Here is a 22,903-nt window from a genome sequence, read left to right as displayed (position 1 = left end):
TTCCCTATTTTTCCATAGATAAGGGCATAGTCCATGCCTTGGCCTCTATAAAATATACAATGATACATCATATCAGTGGAATTTGGTAGCATTGCTGTTCAGCAGATGATGCATATTGTAAATCTTACATGGCCACATCTGAACTACATGAAACTGTACGTGAGCTACAACCAGTGGTGATTTTAGAATGTAAATCTTGGTGTGGCAAAAAAATAAAAAAATTTAGGATGCATGCCAGCAAAGCGACTACACAACACGGCACTAAACAATACATGAATTGCACTATAACAGTGACAAATGTGCCCACAAACTGTTAGGGCCTACATAAAGCTGTCCCAACAGCAGAGTCTCAACAGCAGAGTCCGAACACCTTACAACTGCTACACCTGGCTATCAGCAGAGACTTGTCTGGCAGCGAAATAGTTCATTCAAATAGCTGTTCATTCAAATAGCTGATATGGCTGACTTGCTTAAACAAATGTGGTTTCTACTGACAATTAAGATGTACAAACTATGGCATAATGGGACGACAAGCGGATAAGAGGCAATCCGTAATTTCGATTAAGACATTAATAAGCGTGCGACGAAGGACATAGTCAATATAACTATTTGTTCAGAACTTTTGAAATGTACAGCGACAGCATTCAGAACATGGGCCGTTCTTACAGTGTACTCCCTGCACACCACGTCAAAACCGTAGGATAAATAAAGGAGGCATAATAGCAGACAATGAAAGCTCTTACAATATTCAATGTTTACATTTCTCTAAAACAGGTTACAGGCTATATGTGCACCACCAAGTTAGAACAGTAGGCAAAATTAAGGGGTGAAAATAGACCAAATTATTATCCACTGAATAGCGGGCCAACATTAGTGGTTGCTTTCCAATGCTTGCAGTTAGCCACTGATGTCACGCTGGTATAAAGGATTTGGAGACAGGCGCAGGAATACATAATCTGGGTTTTTAATACAGCCAAAACAAACATGTATACAAAACACTGGAATGTACCTAAACAAAAGAGTGAGGGTAAACCTCGAAGAACGACACGGGGCAAGACCCGTAATACACGATGCACAAAACACGCAGCACAGGCTGAGACAATGCATAGGCAATCACACAACCAACGGACATGGGAACAATAATCGACAACCCAATTGGGGAAACAAAGGGCATATTTATACAAACACAACCAGTGAGGAATTGGAACCAGGTGTGCGTAATGACAGTTCAGTGCAGCCTAGAAGGCCGGTGACGTCAACCTCTGGAAATGGTGAACAGAATGAGCAGCAGTACGGGGGGGATCCGTGACAAATGATTCCTTCCAATCCACTGATTGTTGAATTTGCAACTTGTTGTGTAATGTTTATGTTCAATGGCCGATGAGCACTGATACGTTTTATCTATAATTTCTCTTCATTATTTCTCCTATGACAAGGATAAAAAAATATTTGCCATGATGTTGCCCTCTTTGGGTGTGGCATGCCCCAGTCTGCAGCTAGGAATTCGGTATCATTGAACGCGAAGAACGACAACCGCCGAAACATCCATTCTATAACAAATGAATGAATGTTACTCTGAACTATCCCCTCTAACCAAGACAGAGAGAGAGAGCGAGAGAGGGAGAGAGACAGACAATTCTACAAAAGAAACTAACTTTTCACCAGCTATCAAGACAACACACTGAGCGTAAATATATATATTGATTGCAATTGTTCCCGAATGAGTGAGCGTTCATGTGTAAAGGATTAGCATTTCAGTTGTTATAATTATTAACTCTGTAGTGACTTCTTAGTCGACCCCCACTTCCCCTTTTGTCTAGCCCACTAGGGCACATTCTACTATCATTTCTTGTAAACACATTTACCATGTTTGTTTGTGCATTTCTGTGAATTACTTAGTTAGTAATAAATAAATGATTTAAGACAATTGATGTATGGATGACTCATAGTGAAGACTAGGTACGTGCAGATTTACGACGTTTGGAATGAGACTAACGTGAGGTAAAGTAAATAATTAATTAATTCGAAGACTAATTGATCAGATAAAATATTTGAAAAGTTATTTTAGGAAATGATAACTTTGTAATCTGAATATTTTTCCGACTTCCTACTTCCTAGTTACATGATTAATCAGTTGATCGTGTAATAATAATTACAGAGAGTCTTCAATTTAATGATAGTAAGATACGACAGATTTATGATGATGACTATTAGCTAAGATTTTGAAAGTAAGATGTTTACATCTCCAATCAAAGCTACTGTACATACAACGGATTTGACGCCATTTTATCTGTGGCCAATGATCTTGAGCCTTCTTGGAAGGGCTCTTTTTATGTAACTCTATGGCAGGACCCAAAGGGCTTAAATGTTCGATGTCTACTTTTACTAAGGACTTTCACTTGTGACGTAGTGTCCCCATGAGTGACAGAACACTGAGCCAATCACGGCACAATGCTCCTATTTTCTGCTGGCCTGCCCCACCACCACAGAAAGCACTGAGCTAGGCTGAAACACCATGTTTGTATGCTGCTTTATTTACTCAATTATATATATTTTTTTGTATATTGTGACACGCATTAATGACAAAATAACATGCAAAATAGGCAAGCCCCCCCAATTGTTTTTAAAATATATAATTTATCAGAGCTATTTTTTTGCTGCTAAAAATGTGGGGCTTAAAACAGGTGGGGCTCTGATAAGGGAGGTATTTTATAAGATAATCAACAGCTCTCCCTTTGTGGACATATTTTCTCTTGATGAATTAGTTCTCTATTTTCCCCCCATCCAATGTATTACATTCCAGCTATCTTTCTCTCTCTTCCCTCTGAGGTTACACTCAACATTAACTTCCTACTTGTTTAGTCCAAGCACAATTATGGATAATGTTGCTCTATGCATATTTTGAAACGAGTGGAATCATATCCAATATAACAAGTGGATGTGTCCCAAAATGGCACCATATTCCCTCATGGTGGGTAAACTCTTTGAAAAAAGGGTTCCAAAAGGGTTATTTGGCTGTCCCCATAGGAGAACCCTTTTTGGTTCATGGTAGAACCCTTTTCGATTCCAGGTAGAACCCTTTTGGGTTCCATGTAGAACCCTCTGTGGAAAGGGTTTTACATGGAACCAAAAAGGTTTCTTCAAACTGTTGGGGACAGCCAAATAACCCTTTAAGGTTCTAGAAAGCAAATGTTTTCTAAGAGGACACAGACAATGCAGAGTACTCAGATTTACAAACATAAATAAGGAGTTTAACTAAATATATAATCTACTTACCGCACAAGCCACCGCACAAGCCACAGTCCAAGCCGCAGTCCAAGCAGCAGTCCAAGCCACAGTAGTCCAAGCCACAGTCCAAACTTTGAAGTATACATGTGGGGTTGGTCATGATTAGCTTTACAATATAATAATGTTTTATCTCTTTGAAGTGCCATTCCTTATGGCGACACAACATGGTTACTCATGAAGTCTCCATGGTTAGCTAACATTCTCATCTCATGCTAAAACTAATAGTATTAGCAGTAATAGTATTACTATTCCTCCAGCAAGATGGTGTCTTGATTTATGACAGACACACTGACTGCTATTGACAATGTGGGAGTCTATGGCAGTAATAGTACACAGTCATTTACCAGATGATTTTATCCAAACTGACTGACTGTAAATATCACACCCCTTTCGACAGTGAGTAAAAATCAAGTAACATTCTACCTTTCCTTTTTAATTGAATTGATGCCTTGTCCAGGAATATACTACATCTGTAGAACAACATCATGTCATTATTGGAGCCACCCAGGACATTTGATTACAAGCACAATTGGAGCTGTAGTTTCAGAACAAAGAGGGGGACTTCCAGACTCTACTGAGAGACCCGACCAATACTACAGTATGCCTTTCTGAATAATGCATTCGGGCAGAGAGACATGCCAAGGTGACTGCAAAGACGTGCCACTGTCACTGGCCATTACCTTTAGACTTGGCCTGCATCCCAAATGGCACCCTATTCCCTATAGAATGTATTATATCTGGTCAAAAGTAGTGTACTATAAAAGGAATAAGTTGCCATTTTGGACACAAAGGCGGTAATATGGCACACTATGAATCGTCCATGTCGTTTGTGGCCAAAAATTCTGCATTAATATTCCAAACACCACATCAGTACTATGCAGCATTAGTTATGGTTTGATATCAGTGCTGTGAAGTGGGAGAGACCTATATCTAAGGTCAATGTATTTTCCATTATATTTAGTGAGGTAGTCTGATTATAAGTTTTATGTGTAAAACCTAGTCAGCACAGTGAAGTCACACTTTACCAGTCTATGACGTTTGGATGTTGATGTAATAGAGGCCTATGGGGTGTTTCTTGAATTGCGGAGGCATTTTCAGTCCTTCACCTTTGGAACCATGAAAGACACATTAAAATGAAAAATAGTTACACATCATACATGTTTTTGCTTATTTTCAACTGTTTATCATTGATACAACATAATCCAGTAATTTATAGTGCAAAACGTTATGCATTGTCTAAAATGGGCTTGTCCCAGTAGTGACCAAGTAGAGTTGCAGTGACACGTTTTGGGGATTTAGAGATATCTATTATTTTGAACACTAGAAAGTAAACAAGAGTATTTCATATATAGTATAGATCAATAAAAAACAACGACGGCTTTTAAAATACCTACTTTTTCTTTACAAATATAAAATGTGTCTCTCAGTTTTATGTCATTGGTGTTACCACCTTGAAAATCATTACAAAGATACACAAGGACCTTGAGCATTTCCTCCAGTGGCAAACTGTTACCGGGGGAGGGGTCTATATTAAATACAATTCTTGCCTAATTGCACCCTTTTAGTTTGTCATACATTTTAGGATTCCATTTATCATTTGGGGTTTCTGAATCCAAGTGTCACTTGGTATTGCTCAATGTTAATAATGGGAAATTACATTGTGAGAAAAATGATTAATCATATATGTTCAATGGGTTAATGATCTTAGCTTTGAGAATATGTGGCCTCTATTTCCAAAAATCTAAATTTACCTCAAATGTATCATTGGTGTGACCATCATTGGTGTTACTGCTCCTACTGGTGACACAATGTTATCATAATGGTAAAAAGTTCATTAAGCTACCATATTAGTTCAGTTAGAATGGGAAGATGCCTTTAAATTTGACAAAATCAAGGAAAAATGTGCTAAAAACAATTTTTTTCTTTAGTTTTTGCCATACCCAAATGCCACCACAATTCAATAAATTTCTAAAGGTACTGTATGTACTGTAATAAGCCATAAGGTTTCATAAATATGTTTCCTAAACAGCGTGAACATACATTTTATTTTTAAATAATAGGGATTCAATCAAATGCACGTAAATTAAGCTACCTTCAAGTAAAGTGTAATGTCCTTGTCTATAATGTGTCTTTGATTGATTTCCAGCCTTAGAGTAGGTAATGCTTGCATTTGTCCATGTTCATTTTTACTATTGTGGTACACCGAAGGACACAACACTATTTGATGACATGTCTATGCTAGATAATAGGGATGATAAGTGACTAAAGTAAATTAGCCTTAATTGTTTAAATAAGTTATTCATGACATTGATGTATTTTTCACTATCAAATGTTTTAAAATGTAACCTTTATTTTACTAGTTAATAACAAATTCTTATTTACAATGAAGTTCTACTGTGGAACAGTGCGTTAACTGACTTGTTCATGGGCAGTATGACAGATTTTTACCTTGTCAGCTCGGGGATTTGGTCTAGCAACCTTTAGGCTATCTGCCGCCCCCCAATCATGGCATGGGGTTGTTCAATGACAGACATGTATTAGGTTAAAATGTACAACTTGATGGTTTAATTTCAGAGAGACAAATAATCATGTTTTTGTCTAAATGCGATATATCTTCCACACTTTTAGAAAAATAAGTAGTACTGGTAGGTTTTACAACTTCAAATGTAAAAAACAACTACATGTTTTATAAAGATCTGTACAAATGATACATTTGTGACATCAATATTATTCAATACAGTAGTATGAGATCTGCATGTAAAACATTTACATTTGACATTTTAGTCATTTAGCAGATGCTCTTATCAAGAGCGACTCATACATTCATCTTATACAGTAGTTAAGTGAAAGAACCACATATCAGTCAGATATACAGGATACAAACAATGGATATAATAGCATTTTGCTAAAAGAAAAATCATACAGCTAAAACCTATGAAATAAACATCTGAGAACAGTAATATTTTATATAGCGTATTCAATACGCTATAGCGTATATAGCGTATTGGATATAAACTCTTCATATAATGCACTACTTTTTAACAGGGCCCATAGGGGATTTAACCACTGCATAGGGGATAGGGTGCTGTTTCAGACGCAAATTAAAACACCACAGAGGGGAAGAACTCACATCTAGAACTCACATGTTCCACCTCCCTCCCTCACATGTGGCAGCTTGTGAGTACTTATGTTATGCATATCCTGTTTGCATGTCATATGGAATAATACATGGCAGATACCTTATTATGGTGAGGATTCCCAGGGTAAGCAAATGCTCTAGTGCTCACAGTGCACTTTAAGTGCAAAGTGGCAGATGACAATCGCTGATCTTTTTTTCCCACACTTTAACTTCCTCAGATGTGACAAGCATTTGGATGTAACAAATTGCTTTCTAGCCCGAGGCCATTGTGGCTTCTGATGTCTTGTCAAGTCACCATCTTCAGAATGGTTCAGAATTGTGTCTCTAATGTTAGCATTATTTTGTGCCACTAGTGTGTGTGTGTGTGTGTGTGTTAGGCGTATAGTTTCACAACATCGGTTTTGTACCACCCCATCGATTGACTCTCTATGACTTTGATATCTCTCATGTCTTGAAATAGTCACATCAGCAACTCTGAGAAAAGGCCTCTCAGATATGATAGAAGATAACTTAGCACTGTCTTCCTCACATGGGATCCTCCCCTGTGTTATTCTCATAGTTTGAACATACACTGCTCTATGCAGCGTAAATAATTGCCTGCAAGCACGTTGAAGCAACTACATCCCAAACTTTCTTTATTTGGGATGTTATTGTACCCCCTGTGAAGCAGGCGAGAAGAAGCGAGAAATGGGTTACATGTCAAGTTGTATAATACATTATATTTTTTATGATGGATCAGGTTTGAAAATCGCAGAAGGGAATAATTTTTCTGAGTCAGGCATGGACCGCTAGGCCATAGTGATCAATAATTCAGGTGAAGTATTGGCATGTGGATGGGATGTGACAGGCTGGGGCAGGGAATCCAGACCACCTGAGACATGGTGGGGTCCTGGAGGAGTGGGAATGGCTCTCCCTGTCACAGTGCATGCGTCCCAAATGACACACTATTCCTTATTTAGTGCACTACATTTGACCAGGGCCCTGGTAGAATGTAGTGCACTATATAGGGAATATGGTGTCATTTGGGAGGCAGTTCTGTGTCCCCTGTTTAGAGGTTGAACTCACACTTGAGTGGAGCTAAGCGGTGCGTCCGGCGATGCGTCTGGGCGGAGGACGGTAACAATTAATCAAGTGAGTCATCATGGAAGCCGGTGGCCCCAGAAGACACAATACTCATCTTTTAATAAAGAAAATACATTTCCTAAAGGGGCTGGGAGTCTAGTCATTAGAAATGTTAAGTAATGGATGTTTCTGACTATGGTTGATTTTTAGAAGAACCCATCACTGCAAGAGTTAATGTTCGGTTTACAAGGAAGGGGACATTGTTGCAAACATGGGGCACAGGCATCAGCTATCAGATTGGTGCATAGTCCATTCTCTCCTCATAGCATTTTACATTGACTATTGTTTTCAATTTTCCGTGAATAGACAACTTGACCTGTCTATTTGCAGCTCGGATGTTGGTCCTCAATTCTTTCCATTTGTAAACTGTCACATTTTAGGGATATGGCTAACCTAACATAGCAGGAGTAAAAGAAAACATCTGAGTTTTTCAGCGGAAAAGGAATCTACTGTAGGTTGAATTAGCTAAATCCCTGAAAACCATATACATCCGGTTGTTGGCAATTCTGCTAAGACTAGGATATAGCAGACTACTAAAGCACATATATATTGGCTAGGCCTACAGCTCCCCCTCTAAACTTGACAGTGCCTTCAGTCTTTTTCACTTCATAAAAGCAAGCCCATGACACAGCTAAGCCAATTTTCTAAGACCCAGGCTTGCACAGTCAGGATGAAGATACTCAAAGTGTCTTGATGAAAAACAGCCCCGGCAATCCATCTATCACCTTCTGGATTTTATGGTGTGAAAAAGCTGAAGACTGATTCTGTGCCAGGATACATCATGGAGAACATAATGAGCATCATCAACTTGAACTCTAATCTGTCTCTCTATGGAGGACCATAAGGCCTAGTTATAACTGTAAGAAGGTTCTTGCAAATGTAAGTAGGTTAAGCTCCAATATCGCTTTGTTTCCTTAACCCCCCCCCCCCCAACAAAAACAAACAGAGAGATAGGATTACAACCATATACTGCACAGCTGGATTAAGAATACATACATTATTTTAGGATTTGAAGCACTTTGTTTACTGAAAAGTACTATACAAATACAGTTATTATTATTATTAATAGTAATATTATTATCGAGACTGAAGACCTAGCTCTCAAGGGTAAATAATTGCATGCATTTACAGTATGTTCAGCTGTATGGTGCTTTGTAACAGGTAAAAAAAAAAAAAGTCTAAATCAGAAACAGTATACATACATACAGGGGAGAGGTTATCACGCATCAAACACTACTGTACCCAGGGATAGGAAAAAATTGACAAAATACAATTTCAAAATGCTATGAAGATCAATGTATCAAAATAAAGTACAGAATACATGATTTTGAAATGTATTAAAATACATGTGTTTTAAAATATAGAAATACATTTGCAAGTAGCAGGCATAAACAGCAACAACACTCTCAATAAAGTTTTCAGAAATGTATCACTTGCTATGACTGTGATATGTTGTTGTTTATCTACCTCAGTTGAATGCACCGGTTGTACGTCACTCTGGATAAAAGTGTCTGCTAAATTACCAAAATGTAAATGTGCAGTGCATTCGGAAAGTATTCAGACCCCTCCACATTTGTGACCCGATTCAGGAAACCAGGCGTATGTTGCAAATCATGACTTCACAGGAGAGGCGTTTGAACGGAATTACATTTTTTAATCAAAATGCGTTTTTTTTGGCAGAACAGCCTTCTCAAACATGCTATCTTTCATGTGCCTTAGTAACAAACTTGTATGCCATCTGTAAATACGAATAAAATTGTTAAATTACGAGCCTTTTTGGTTAAGCCACAGAAAAAGTTGGTAACCTTCTCACTAGCCATGATTGGATGAGATAATGAGTGGGCTGGACATGCGGAGAGAGGAGTTTGGATTGGTCTGCCATATTCAAGGCTTCTGTCTATTTGAGCTCATCAGTCTGTGTTGGTAATCCTGTAAAACGCTGCTTTTTTATGTATTGTGTAGTGGAGCTGCGTAATTGTTGCTCTCCACTTTCTGGAGGATCAAGTTTTGATATCAGTGGAATTCAAGTATAATAGCTAAAGAGATGGAGACGCGTCCATCATGCATAAGATGTACACAGGTAAGATAGCTAGCTACATTTTCAGATATTACCCATTATTAATTTTGAAAGAAAGCTAGCTATTTAATGTTAGCTTGCTGGCTCCCTAGATGACATTATTAGTTGTTTCCCTGAGCCATTAGATTTTCTTGTTAGTTCTAAATGTTAGCTAGCTAACATTGGACCTGATTGGTTAGCTCAGCACTGTGGCGTTGTTGGAACGTTGTTCATTATTGTTCAACTAACTAATGTTAGCTGGCTGGCTCGTTAGCTAACTTTACGTGACATGTGTGATTTTAAACATTGTTTACCTAGCTAGGATCAATATTTATCTAGCTAGCTACACAACTGGTCAAAAGTTTTAGAACACCTACTCATTCCAGGGTTTTTCTTTGTTTTTACTATTTTCTACATTGTAGAATAATAGTGAAGACATCAAAACTATGAAATAACACGTATGCAATCATATAGTAACTTAAAAAGTGTTTTAAAAAAATTCAATGGACACTCTTTGCCCTGATGACAGCTTTGCACACTTTTGGCATTCTCTCAACCAGCTTCACCTGGAATGCTTTTCCAAAAGTATTTAATGAGTTCCCACATATGCTAAGCACTTGTTGGCTGCTTTCCCTTCACTTTGCAGTCCAAATCATCCCAAACCATCTCAATTTGGTTGAGGTCGGGGGATTGTAGAGGCCAGGTCACCTGATGCAGCACTCCATCACTCTCCTTCTTGGTAAAATAGCCCTTACACAGCCTGGAGGTGTGTTGGGTCATTGTCCTGTTGAAAAACAAATTATAGTACCACTCAGCCCATACCAGATGGGATGGTGTAACGCTGCAGAATGCTGTGGTAGCTTTGCTGGTTAAGTTTGCCTTGAATTCTAAATAAATCCCAGACGTTAGCACTAGCAACTGCACTTGAAGAAATGTTCAAAGTTCTTGAAATGGTCCATATTGGCTGACCTTCATGTTTTAAATAATGATGGACTGTTGTTTTTCTTTGCTTATTTGAGCTGTTCTTGCCATAATATGGACTTGGTCTTTTACCCCCGACCTTGTCACACCGCAACTGATTGGCTCAAATGCATAAGAAGGAAAGAAATTCAAGAAATTCACGTTTAACAAGGCACACCTGTTAATTTAAATGACTACCCCATGATGCTGGTTGAGAGAATGCCAAGAGTGTGCAAAGCTGTCATCAAGGCAAAGGGTGGTTTTTTGAAGAATCTCAAATATAAAAACATTTGGACACTTTTTTGGTTAAAACATGATTCCATATTTGTTATTTCATATTTTTTATGTCTTCAATATTATTCTGCAATGTAAAGATTGTAAAAATAAAGAGTAGGTGTTCTAAAACTTTTGACCGGTAGTGTATATGTCTTAAACTAAAGTTTACTGTTAGCTAGCTAACCTTAGCTGGCTGGCTCCCTAGCAGACCTTATTATTTGTTTCCTAGAGCTGGTTGCTCTTCTAGTTAGCTCCTAATGTTAGACATTATTGTCACTTTGTTCATTGTTGTTTAACTAGCTAACGTTAGCTGGCTGGCTCGTTAGCTAACGTTACGTGACTTGTGTACAACACCCGTTGAATATGGCCGGTGTCAGTAAACGTCTGCAAAAAAAGCATAATGAATTTGTTGCCAGCAGAGCTGGTTAGGTTGTTTTCATTTTATACAGGGGTAAACAAATCATTGCCCAGAGCATCAGAGCGAAACAAGATGGGTGGGGCTAAAGCTTAAGAGGGTGTGAACGATGGTGAATGGGTGTAGACACTACTTTTATCCACTGTAAAAAACACAATTTCAAATTTTGCTACATAAGACCGAATCCAGTTGGTGAGTGACATTTTGTTAAGTTACAGCCTTATTCTAAAATTGATAAAATTATTTTCTTTCCTTATCAATTTTCACACAATACCCCATAATGATTTTGATTTTTTTTGTGTGCAAATGTATTAAAAATAAAAACAGAAATACCTTATTTACTTAAGTATTCAGATCCCTTGCTATGAGAATCGAAATTGAGCTCAGATGCATCCTGTTTCCATTGATCATCCCTGAGATGTTTCTATAACTTGATTGGAGTTCACCTGTGGTAAATACAATTGATTAGACATGATTTGGAAAGGCACACACGTCTATATAAGGTCCCACGTTTAATAGTGCATGTCAGAGCAACAACCAAGCAATGAGGTTGAAGGAATTGTCTGTCGAGCTCCAAGACAAGATTGTGTTGAGGCACAGATCTGGGGAACAAATGTCTGCTGCACTGAAGGTCCCCAAGAATACAGCGGCCTCCATCTTTCTTAAATGGAAGAAGTTTGGAACCACCAAGACTCTTCATAGAGCTGGCAATCTGGCCAAACTAAGCAATTGGGGGAAAAGGACCTTGGTCAGGGAGGTGACCAAGATCCCAATGGTCAATCTAACATAGCTCCAGAGTACCTCTGTGGAGATGGGAAAACCTTCCAGAAGGACAACCATCTCTGCAGCACTCCACCAATCAGGCCTTTATGGTAGACTGGCCAGACGGAAGCCACTCCTCAGTAAAAAGGCACATGACAACCCCCTTGGAGTTTGCCAAAGGGCACCTAAAGGACTTTAAGATAATGAGAAACAAGACTCTCTGGTCTGATGAAACCAAGATTGGACTCTTTGTCCAGAATGCCAAGCGTCACATCTCGAGGAAACCTAGCTCCATCTCTACTGTGAAGCATGGTGGTGGCATCATCATGCAGTGGGGATGTTTTTCAGAGGCAGGGACTGGGAGACTAGTCAGGGTCAAGTGAAAGATGAAAGGAGCAAAGTACACAGAGATCCTTGATGAAAACCTGCTCCAGAGGGCTGGGGTGAAGGCTGGGGTGAAGGTTAACCTTATAACAGGCAACAATCCTAAGCACACAGCCAAGACAAAGCAGGAGTGGCTTCGGAACAAGTCTCTGAATGTTCTTGAGTGACCCAGCCAGAGCCCAGATTTGAACATCTCAGGAGAGACCTGAAAATAGCTTTGGAGCAACGCTCCCCATCCAACCTGTCAAAGCTTGAGACAATCTGCAGAGAAGAAACTCCCCAAATACTGGTGTGCCAAGATTGTACCGTCATACCCAAGAAGACTCGAGGCGGTAATCATTGCCAAAGGTACTTCATCAAAGTACTGAGTAAAGGGTCTGAATAATTATGTAAATAAAGTTTCTGTTTTTTACTCATGACGTTTTTTTTATTATAAAAAACAATTTTTGCTTTGTCATTATGAGGTATTGTACGTAGATTGATGAGGAAACATAACATGTGGGAAAGGTCAAAGGGTCTGAATACTTTCCGAATGCACTATAGTTATAGGCCTTGTTATCAAAATGGTACATTCTTGCACATAAGTATGTTTAACTGTAGTAGTACTTTGTTGCCTACTGTAAATCACAAACTGTAGGCCCATAAACTGGCATATGCTGGCATCAATGAACTCATCATATCCATCTCAACATCCCATTGATGTCTGGAGCCAAACATTTGCTCAAACTGAGAACTAGTCATACCTCATTATAATTCTTGCATGTTAAATTAAAACAATTACCAAGCAATTTAACAAATTCTGCTAACATTGTGATAACCCTCCAAATTTCGAGTCCTCGTTCAGAGTCTAATTGAAAGCGGTAATTTCCCACACATTAACCCAATTATGAACATGGATATATTATATTATAAATCCCCTGCATTTGGCACTGAGATAAATCCATCTGAAGTAACTGTAAGAATCATATAGCCAATAGAGTACACTATTGTATTTGTCCCAAATGACACCATTTTTTCATATATAGTGGACTACTTTTGACTAGTGCCCATATAGGGAATAGGGTGCCATTTGGGATGCACATATGTTATGTCATCCGCAAACATCGCTAACAGTGAAATAACCTGATCCTTTCATGTAAACAAGTAAAGCTCTGTTCTGGGATGTGCGAGTGGAAAGAGGGACGTGACGAGAATGTTAAAATAGAAGACATAGGTTTCCCTCAGGAACTGGAAATTACTCCCAAATCCAGAGGGAGTGCATCAATGGTGAGGCACACTGCCTGGTTTGTTATAATTACAGGCAGGGGAAACTTCTGAATAGGCATCTTAATGACCAAACAAATTGTTGCATATTTCAACTCCATCCGGGCTATTTTCTTAGGGGGAAGATTGTAATTGCTGTTTTGAATGGTTTCAATGCTGTCTTTGTAGTGTGTGCTGCTCTCCATGGTGGAGTAATATGTATTCATCACATTTCAGATGATTATGGAGGCAGTTACATGCCAATCATGCCATTCCCAACAAATACTGGTAGCACATTATTTTGACAGGGAGGATGCCATGCTGACGGTATAGTTAAATAAGGAGAGGGAACACGGAAAGAAAGGGAAGAGAAGATGACTGAGAAGGGAGACATTAAGGGATGATTTATGTAATTGCTGTTTAAATAGCCAAAACCTTGCTGTGCTGAAATTACCATGCAGCCACCATATCCAGTCCCACAGCTGCAGATATCACTAGCTGGTCCAATAACCAATGTTGATAATTGGCATTTTGTTGCAGATAAATCAACATCCTACATTTTATGTTACTTTAGGTTTTTAAGTGAGAAGATAGGCCTTGCAGCACACTGACAGCCTACACCTTAGACTGTTTTTTCCTTATGACCAGGTAAGACAGTTATACTGTACTAATATTAGGTATTTATTATAGTACATATACAACGTTTACAGAGTGTGGCTATAAGAATGGACCTATAAGGAAACATTACCTAGTATGTGTCACCATCTTCTGGAAAGGACATGCTATTGCTTTTAAAATGCTGGTAAACCATATAAAGTAATATAATCTATGAGCATTTCTAATAACTGCTAACAATTTTAAATTCCAAACATGTTGATATGGGACCATTAACCTGGGTACCTGACCCATGGAAACAAATAAAGATATCTAAGACCTGACCAATAATGTCATATCCTTATTATTTAATGTGGAATTAGATTCAGGGAAATATTGAAATAAAACGTGTGGTGAGGCTGTTCAATATTTACCCAAGCAAATTTATTGGTTGTTTTTCGTTTTGTAAAAGGGTCCTGGAGAAGAATGGGAAATCATGATTGGGCCAGTAAGTAAGGTCATCCAATCAGCATAAATCCTGCAGAGCGGACCTTACTGTGCTCAATAGGCATAGGCTTTGGATTTACAGATGTTTAACACATATTCAAAGACAAAGACACTATGGCGGAAAGTAGAAGCATAGTACTGTATCCCCTTTAGAGGGCAGCAAAGTAATGGCAAAATAATTGCACTTTTCAAGCAGGTTTGTCGTTAGATTAGGACTACCATATCCACACAACTAAAGTATTTAGGTTTGACTCTGTAGGAGAAAATGACAATGGATGTAACTTGTACCATTGATCCAATTTGAATGAATGCTTTCGTAAGTATTATGAATAAATTCATGAATTTGATTCCATTAATCCAGTTTAGTTTATTAGGAGAGGCGCTGTGATACAATATCTTATTTTTTAATCTAAAGGCTAAACTTGCTTTGGCCTGAGTAACCTCTGGTGGCAGAGCATTTCAGAATGACATGACTCTAGGGTAGCCTAGTGGTTAGAGCATTGGACTAGTAACCGGAAGGTTGCAAGTTCAAACCCCTGAGCTGACAAGGTACAAATCTGTCGTTCTACCCCTGAACAGGCAGTTAAATATACACAACTGAGCAATGCACTAAATATGTTTTGAGTTTGGCTACTGTGAAGAAAACCATACAGTAGTAGCTTGTCTGGTGGGGTATGCATGTCTGTTTGAAGTGTATGCTAATAGATTATACACGTGGTTAGGCATTTTCAACACACACATTTTTCTTAAAAAGACATCAACCATGAAAGACTATCATGCATGTTATTGATGCTAGTTCTGTTTGTGCAGATAAAGGCAAGGCGTGCTGCTTTGTTTTGAGCCAGATGCAGCTTTGCTAAGTCTTTCTTTGCTGCAGCTGACCATACAGCAATCAAGATGGGACAAAATCAGAGCCTGAACAACTAGTACAGTTAATCGTTGTGTCAAAACAGACAACAGAAATATGTCGTAGAATTACAGCACTATGTTAATCACATTACTTTCATGTTAAAATGTATTCCTATATTAGTCCATTCACTCTGTCTGTTTTTCTTAGAGGCTACAGAATAGAGTTCTTAGAACTCTCATCTGTCTTTTTTAACGCTGACAGCAGATTTACGATGCCTTAGGTCAGGGGTGTCAAACTCAAATACCCAGTGGGCCAAAATGTAAAACCTGAACAAAGTCACGGGCCAACATTGAACAAATTAACCTTTTAATATGGACCCAAACAAGTTTTGCTTTAACATTGAATATGGAACAAGCATCGCTTATTACCATACAATATATAATTTAATAGTGGAGACATGCAAAATCGAATTTCAAATGAAAAAACACATCAATGGCATTCATTTATTAAATAAATAAAATTTAAATAAAAATTGTATGCCTCTTTTCTATTTGCAGCCTTCTGATTTAAATACCAAAATAAACTTTTTCCACTGGCTAATAATTTTACAAATAAAATGATAATAAATCAATCAACCATTCAAGCCCATGCCTTGTAGCAAGAAAAAGTGCATAAAGAAAACGTTAATTATTGCACACTGGTCTAATCTGATGTGCCCAAGCCAGATACCTGGCATCTCTTCTTGGATGCTAGTTCATCAATGTCTGGGCTCAAGCTCTGAGCTGAAGAAATCCTCAGTATCGAGCGAAGATGTTCATCAGTCAGACGTCTCCTGTGAGTTGTTTTGGTCATCTTCATCGAGGAGAAAAGTTGCTCGCATAGATAAGTGCTGCCGAACATGGAGAGCATCTGAGCAGCTTGGGTGCGAGCTGAGGCATTGTGTCAGGGATGAACCGTGGAAACTGTGCGGCGCCCACAGCATCATACTTTGACTTCAGCGTGTCGTTGCACTGGAGTTCAATCAGCTCCATTTGGATGTTGGTTGGTGCATTTTCCACATCAACTGCGAAGGGATTACTAAGCAGTTCAAACTTGCATTTCTGGGCATCGAAGTCAGCAAATCGCCGGCTAAACTCAGCGGCGAGAACACTGAGTTTTTCAGCAAACTGTGCGCATGGGGACACGGCGGTAGAGATCTGCGCTTTTATGGATTGGCAGCAGGGAAAATGGCAAGGGTTTCCTTGCAGCATCTGATTCTCCCACAGGCACAGTTTAGTTTTGAAGGCCCTCACTGCAGCGTACATGTCTGTGATGATGCGCCCCCGCCCCTGAAGCTGCAGGTTCAGCGCATCGAGATGGCTCGAGATGTCACAGAGAAAGGCCAGCTCACACAGGAACTTTTGCTCCCGGAGCTCTGCTGTATCCTTCCCTTTGGTTTCCAGGAATTGACATATTTCCTCACGCAGCTCGAAACATCTGTTCAGTACTTTTCCTCTGCTTAGCCATCTCACCTCTGTGTGATACGGCACGTCTGCGTATTCCGAACCACACTCCTCCAGAAAAGATTTAAACTGGCGGTGATTTAGACCTTTGGCTCTTATAAAGTTAACTACCTGTGTTACTGTGGTCATAACATGTTCCATCTTTAGGGCTTTGGCACACAGTGCTTCCTGATGTATGATGCAGTGGTAAACAGTTAGCTCACCTGCACAGTTCTCTTCCCGCATTTTCTCCCGAACCATGCCCACCAGTTCACTCTTTTTACCGCACATCGCTGGCGCACCATCTGTCGTTAATCCAACGAGTTTATCCCACGGCAGCTTTATTTCAGTTACACATTTGGAAACCTCCTCAAAGATTTCCTTTCCTGTGGTTGTGCCATGCATTGATTTGAATCCTAATATCTCCTCCTCTGTAACACACAGATTTGAGTCCACTCCACGGATGAAGACTGACAGCTGAGCAGTATCAGATGCGTCGCAGCTCTCATCCACAGCGAGGGAGAACGCAACAAAATCTTTTCCCTTTTCCATCAGCTGGTCATACAGATTGGTGGCAAGATCACATGTGCGATCAGCTACTGTGTTCCTGCTCAGGCTCACGTTTGAAAATACTTGTTTTTTCTCTGGGCATACGAGGTCACAAACCTTCATCATGCACTTTTTCATGAACTCTCCCTCATTAAAGGGCCGGGCTGATTTTGCAATCTCTGCTGCCACTATATAACTAGCCTTTACAGCAGCCTCGCTTTGTGATGTGGCTTTTTTAAACATATTATGTTGTGAAACCAAACTTATTTTCATCTCCTCTACTTTCTGGCTCCTTTGAGTCATGTCCAGGTCCTTGTATTTGTCATGGTGTTTCGTTTCATAGTGTCGTCTAATGTTGTACTCCTTACTTACAGCCACGTTGACTCCACAAACAAGACAAACAGGTTTGTCTTTTACATATGTAAACAGATATTCTGCCTCCCACTTGTCCAGAAAGCTCCTGTTTTCTGCCTTTCTTTTCGCCATTTTTGGGAAGGGTTAGCTCGCTGACAGTTGTAGCGTCTATGTTGCTATGACTACTGTCACAGAGGAGAGAGCGTTTCTGGGTCCTGTCCTGATTGGCGCGTGAAAACAGCAGAGCATTATGGGATTCGTAGTATTAGTGGTGAATGCGCTGTATTATACCGGCGGGCCAGCTCTAGTAGTAATTTGGTATTGTCTCGCGGGCCAAATATAATTACCCCGCGGGCCAAATTTGGCCCACGGGCCAGAGTTTGACACCCATGCCTTAGGTGATAAACCTAACAAGCCACATTCCATTCATGTGAGGGAGATGGCTCTGGTCTGACTGAGCTTGCAGTTCAATAGACTGAATTGGTGTTTGTGTAATGGAAGGTACCAAGGAGAGATAGCTCGGGTTGAGAGGAACCTCGTTTTGGGGGCCAAACCCTGGTTTCCTTACAATGAGAACAGTCTTCACAGCAGATACTATCTTCTTTCATACAAATTCTAACCTTTTGACCCATTCCACACATCTTCTGTTTGTCATGTATTCAGAAGGATGTCTTTGCTATAAGGAGCTGTAACTTAGTTATGCTCTTCTGAGTTCTCAGTGATCACCTCCAGGGTGGTTACCGACCAACTCCATTACTGCAGTAATTAATTAAGTTAAATTGTTTTGAAGAAATCTAAAAAAGTTTCTCCTTTGATTAGAATAATTCCACAACACATACCTTTCCCCATCTTCACAACAACTTTATTACTCCTAGGTGTTCAGTGTCAAAAGTTCACCTGTCCAAAAGCTAACCGTAGCATAACTACTTACTTGGACACAGTTCCTACTACTATAAACTGGAATTATAGTTTCTGTTTCAGACATGGCCTTGCCATCACCCCATTCACTGGGCACATAAAAGAGAGCCCTTTCCAAACAAAAGACCTGAGAGAATACTTATGTCAGAGTACGAGTGCACACAGCCTTAGGAAAAATGTCAACATCTATCCTGCGTCATGAAAACGAATTGCCAGTGGTCTTAACTTCACACAGGGATGAAAAACCTATTTCTGACTTTCACCTTACTCAATCAAAACAATTCATCTTCACATACTCAACACACATACACATACACCAATGTCATATATTACATATTATTAATGAAAAAGTGTTACCAACGCCCTCTACAGCTAATCCCTGTAACTACACCTGGCCGGTTCTAGCATAGTGTGTTCCAGAGGTCAGCTCTGATTCCATCTCTGTTAAGCTTCATTCTCCTCAACGTTTCCAAATTGGACCATTCTGTGTTCAATTAGCCAGGGCAGACACAAGACAGTACACACAATGTCACTGTGCATGGGTCAGAGCTGGCAGATCAGAGTGGGCCATCAATTAGTTAGACATTGAAAGAGGTGGACGATAAGCTGTCATATGCCCCTCGGTTCTGCACCTTCCAAGGCCATCCCAGCAATTGAGTTGTGCCAGCGATTCCCTCCACCCACCACCAATTGAAGCGAGGGGAGGAGAGAATGGAAAAGAGAGAGAGAGGAAGAGAGAGAAGGGGGAGATGAAAAGACAGAAGTAGAGAGAATAAGAGAACAAGAAACAGAAGAGATGAGAGAGAGTAAAAGGGGAGAGAGAGATTAGATAACGAGAAAAAGAGAGAGTGAGACAGTAGAAATCCGAAATGGATGATGTTGAGAGATAGATGGGAGGGGTTGAATGGAGCTGAAGGGTGGGACTAATAACAAGATAAACAATGTAAAGCATACGGGATCTGTAAAATGCAGGTTCGGAACGTTTGTGAAATAGCATAGTTTCAAATAGCAATCAAACTGGATGGATATCCGAAATAGAGGAAGGACTAAGAACAAACAAGAGAGAACTATTGTAAAGTAGACTGTGTCTGTAGAATGTGTATAAGATGTATGGATTGAAGGTAGAAGCAGAAGTGTTTAGTAGTTTACTCCAATTGGGGGATCGGCGGTAGGGTTTGCGGGGAATAATAACAAAGGTATATTCTTTTAAAAAGTATGTATGTCTATATAGGTATGTGTATGTATATACAGTATGTGTATATATGTGCATGCGTGTATGGATATATATATTTACCCCAAAAATATGGGGGATTGGAAATGATGCAGACAATTACATTGGAAGCAACATTCTTTCCGCAATACTAAGCTGATCCACCCTCTAAAAAAAAGAAACAGGTGTATGGGGTTGGATTACCAATTTGCGGGTCAATTGTAAGTTTGGAATTTGGAGTTCCGACTGGGGAATTTCACTTGAACAACCCTCCAAGACATATTTACATGTGGGAAACTTCGAAGAAGAAAAAATTCTCATTTCTGGTGTTTCACCACTGGCCTTTCAATAGCAACGTTAGATAGCTTATCTACAGTAGCAATCAAAAATCTTGCTGCTTGAAGAAATGTTTTCCGACTTCAAAAGTGCTTCAACACCATCATGTCGGAGTTACGACCTCCTTAGAGGGAAGTTTCCCGACAAGCAGGTGAATGCACTATTAATCAAGATAAGGTTTAACTTCTTGAAGGATTTTTTCTCCAATACTCAAGTGTCCTACAGCATTGTTGTGTTAGGACAACAACCAGTCTCTCAACTCTCAAAACAAATTAGTTGAGGAAGCAGAGGAGGGAACATACCCTGATCCACATCAACGGGATTGCAGTAGACAGAGTCAGCAGTTTTATGTTGCTCGGCATCTACATCACTGAGGACGCTGACCAGCAACACCACCACTCTTGTCAAGAAGACGCAACATTGTCTCTACTTCCTAAGGCGGCTGAAGAAATTAGGCATGCTACCACGGGTTCTCTCCAAATACTACTATTGCACCATCAAGATCATCCTGACCGGTTGCATCATGGCCTAGTACGGGAATTGCTCCGTCCACGACCGCAAAACCCTACAGCCGGTGGTAAAGACGGCACAGTACTCCCACTCATACAGGACATCTACTCAAAACGGTGCCTGTGTAAGGCCAGCAGAATCATCAAGGACCCCACACACACCAGCCTTGAACTGTTCACTCCCTTACCGTCGGGCAGACGGTATCGGACCATGAGGTCAGATACAGTAACTTGCGAAAGTATTCACCCCTTTGGTATTTTTCCTATTTTGTTGCCTTACGACCTGGAAATAAAATCGGGGCGCATAATTATTCACCCCACAAAGTCAATACTTTGTAGAGCCACCTTCTGCAGAAATTACAGCTGCATATCTCTTGGGGTGTGTCTCTATAAGCTTGGTACATCAAACCACTGGGATTCTTGCCCATTCTTCAAGGCAAAACTGCTCCAGCCATTTCTAGTAGGATGGGTTCGCTGGTATACAGAAATCTTTAAGTCATATCACATATTCTCAATCAGAATGAGGTCTGGGCTTTGACTAGGCCATTTCAAGACATTTAAATGTTTCCCCTTAAACCACTTGAGTGTTGCGTTAGCAGACTGCTTAGTGTCATTGTCCTGCTGGAAGGTAAACCTCCGTCCCAGTCTGAAATCTTTGGAAGAGATTTGGAAGAGGTTTCCCTCAAGAATCTCCCTATATTTAGCGCCATCCATCATTCCTTCAATTCTGACTGGTTTCCCAGTCCCTGCCAATGAAAAACATCCCCACAGCATGATGCTGCCACCACTACGCTTCATTATGGGGATGGTATTCTCAGGATGATCAGCGGTGTTTGGTTTGCGCCAGACATAGGATTTTCTTTGATGGCCAAAAAGTGAAATATTTGTCTCATCTGACCAGAGTACATTCTCCCATAGCTTTGGGGAGTCTCCCACATGCCTTTTGGCGAACACCAAACGTCTTTCCTAATTTTTTTCTTCAAGTAATGGCTTTTGTCTGGCCACTCTTCCGTAAAGCCCAGCTCTGTGGCGTGTACGGCTTAAAGTGGTCCTATGGACAGATACTCCAATCTCTACTGTGGAGCTTTGCAGCTCCTTCAGGGTTATCTTTGGTCTCTTTGTTGCCTCTTTGATTAATGCCCTCCTTGCCTGGTCTGTGAGTTTTGGTGGGCAACCCTCTTAACAGGTTTGTTGTGGTGCCATATTTTTTCCACTTTTTAATAATGGATTTAATGGTGAACCATGGGATGTTCAAAGTTTTCATTATTAAAAAAAAATATATATATTTCTTGAAACATCTTGTTTTTTTCACTTCACCATTTTGGACTATTTTATGTATGTCCATTATATGAAATCCGAATAAAAATCAATTTAAAGTACAGGTCGTAATGCAACAAAATTGGAAAAATGCCAAGGAGGATAAATAGTTTTGCAAGGCACTATACACGTCGCAAGACCTGCTGGTTGATGCCTATTTATTAAACCCTCTTAGGCCTCACTCCCCCTATCTGACATACAGTATCTACTGCAGCCCTCATCCTCCACATACAACACCCGTTCTGCCAGTCACATTCTGTTCAAGGTCCTCAAAGCACACACATCCCTGGGTCGCTCTTCTTTTCAGTTCGCTGCAGCTAGTGACTGGAACGAGCTGCAATAAACACTCAAACTGGACACTTTTATCTCAATCTCTTCATTCAATTACTCAATCATGGGCACTTTTACTGACAGTTGTGGCTGCATGTGTGATGTATTGTTGTCTCGACCTTCTTGCCCTTTGTGCTGTCTTTTGTGCCCAATAATGTTTGTACCATGTTTTGTGCTGCTCTTTGTTGTGTTGTCATGTGTTGCCTTGCTATGTTGTCTCTCTTGTCGTGATATGTGTTTTGTCCTATATTACAATTTAAAAATAAAATAAGAAATGTATTTTGGTAGTCTGTCAATGTACATA

General features: G+C 39.8%; 1 pseudogene; it reads right to left on the bottom strand.

The window, feature by feature from the left end:
• Window positions 1-16,134: 16,134 nt before the first annotated feature.
• Window positions 16,135-18,205, bottom strand: LOC109900199 (general transcription factor II-I repeat domain-containing protein 2-like; annotated as a pseudogene).
• Window positions 18,206-22,903: the final 4,698 nt, after the last annotated feature.

This window comes from Oncorhynchus kisutch, linkage group LG11 (assembly GCF_002021735.2).
Source record: "Oncorhynchus kisutch isolate 150728-3 linkage group LG11, Okis_V2, whole genome shotgun sequence".
Lineage (NCBI taxonomy): Eukaryota > Metazoa > Chordata > Actinopteri > Salmoniformes > Salmonidae > Oncorhynchus > Oncorhynchus kisutch.
This window is presented reverse-complemented; position numbering and strand designations above follow the sequence as displayed.